Source organism: Lipotes vexillifer, unplaced genomic scaffold (assembly GCF_000442215.2).
Source record: "Lipotes vexillifer unplaced genomic scaffold, Lipotes_vexillifer_v1.1 scaffold822, whole genome shotgun sequence".
In the NCBI taxonomy this organism is placed as follows: Eukaryota; Metazoa; Chordata; class Mammalia; order Artiodactyla; family Lipotidae; genus Lipotes; species Lipotes vexillifer.
The window spans coordinates 858953-861450 of record NW_006770496.1 but is presented as its reverse complement, the minus strand read 5'-3'; positions in this window follow the sequence as shown (position 1 = coordinate 861450).

Genomic DNA, 2498 nt, shown 5'->3' with positions numbered 1-2498 from the left:
AAAAAACGACATTGAGTTTATATAAAATTCAAAGTAGACAAACTTACCATGTGGTTTTAGTTGTCAGGATAGTGATTACTTTCAGTGAGGGTATGTTTATTATGTTAAAATTCATTGAACTGTATACTTACATTGGGGCACTCTACTATAAGTATGTTAGTTTTCAATGATAATATTTACATTAATTTAAATAACTTCATTAGATTCTATGAATACAAAGGAAAACTGGATTCTCCCTTGCTCAGTTTTGTTTGGAAGGCAGAACTGAATTATGGTCTATGTGATAAGTGCCATAATACAGGTAAGCATGGTTGGTGTATTCCATGGGACAAAAGAGGAATGACATCCAATCTGAATTGAGAATGCATATTAGGAAAGGCTTCCTGGGAGAAATGATGCCTCAGCTGATTCTTGAAAGATCATAGGAATTAACTGGGTATATCAGGGTTGTTAATTGCAGACAATAGAACCCACTTTAGCTGGTTTAAGCAGAAGGTGTTTATTAGAAGGTAACAGTTTACAGAATATCATGGAATGTCTGGGAACCAGGCTTGGCTGCTACAAAGACATGCTCCATGTAGAGAAAAATATTCAATACTACCATGGGATTAATAGCAGAAACATCACTGACTAACTGTTGCTTCCTGAAATCCATGATGTACAGTTCTGGAGACCTGTGCCATTGCTGTCCCAGAGCAACCAGACATTTCCACTACTGTCTTGCCAAATGATCTAAACTCTCTACACATTGATATCCTTCACTTTGCCTCCAAGTTTTGCAGTAGTGCAACAAACTAGCAGAAACTAGTTCACATACAATCACTATAACTGCAAAAAATCTGTACAGAAATTTTCTGGCAGACCAGAAAAAGTTAGAATGGATGTTGAATGAGCTAACTTATGGGATCTGCTGTAAACTAAGTAAAGGGAATAAGAAAATAAGAAATCCAAAAGGAAGGAAGAACAGGGACTTCCCTGGTGGTCCAGTGATTCCAGTGCAGGGGGCGCAGGTTTGATCCCTGGTTGGGGAAACTGGGATCCCACATGCCACATGGCACGGCCAAAAAAAAAAAAAGAAGGAAAAGCAGCTTTTAAGGTATACTGGCATACAGCTATGTGAGTAGAACCAAATTTCTTCATGGCCTCCCCACTTCTTATGTTAAGATTTAGAAGCTTGGGCTTAGGAGATGCACATGTGCTTCTCCATGACTTACACTAAGGAGTGTGTGTGCGTGCGTGTGTGTGTGTGTGTGTGTGTGTGTGAGAGAGAGAGAGAGAGAGAGAGAGAGAGAGAGAGAGACTTTGGAGAACTTGGTAAATGATATCCAGACTGGGGCTCAGTTTCTTCATTTGAAAATCAGTGTAGTGATACATATACAATACACAGGACTGCTTTGAGGGTCAAATGAGACTATGTTCAGGCAAGCATCTCATATAGTACCTGGTACATAGAAGAGATTTAACATGAGCTTCTTACATCTGAAAGAGAGAGAGCATGGCAGTTGGTGATAAGGAAGGAGGACTTGAGACAGATGATATGCAACTGATCATATTTTCTTCTTCTTTTAGAAGCTGGTCCTTCTAGGTAAATAGCTGAAAAAATGATGAGCAGAACTTATGGTGGCACGTTCATCCTTGATTCAGATACGAACACAGTATAATTTCACATTTACCTGATGGAACTACTTTTCTACAGAGAAAAATAAAAGGCAAGTACAGAGATTATACAACACACAGAACCAGTATAACATGAGGCAAGCTTTAAGGTCGGCTGCATGGAAATTCTATTCCATACCCAGGAAAGTAGAGGCTCTCTGGGGCCAGGTTATTATTATTTTTTAATTAGTCTTATTGAGGTATAAGTTCTATGCAAGAAAATTCACCAATTTTAAGTGTAGAATTCAATGAGCTTTGACAAATAACTACAATTGTAACCAACACAATATAAAACATCCCATAAATTCCCCCATGCCCCTTTTAAGTTAATCCCTTCCCCTGCAACCTGGGCCCTGAGCTACACTGATCTGTCACATTAGTTGTGATTGTTTAGAAAAAGAAATAATTCGGCATGTAGTCTTTTGTGGCTGGCATCTTTTATTTAGTATAGTGTTCTCAACTTTATTATTGCCCTTCTAAAGAGCCTTTTTAGACCTATTTCCCTAATTCTCTCTCTCCCTCTTATGAAATTTTAATACCACAGATAATACTGTTTGTCTGTTTATGTACTATATGTATATCTGTATTTTATACAGTAAAAGTAAGATTTTTCACACGACCAGAACAAACGTTTGCCCCCTTGGGGGCAATATTACCCTATTGAGAATACATGATTTAGTATAATGCTTTTTCGATTCATCAGTATTTTATCAGTAGTTGGTTCATTTTTATTGCTAGGTAAGTTTGATTGTATGAAGAGATATTAAAAAAATGAATAAGAATAATTGCAAACGTGTTACAAAGTGCATAGTTATGAAGTGCATAATTCAACTACCGCTCTT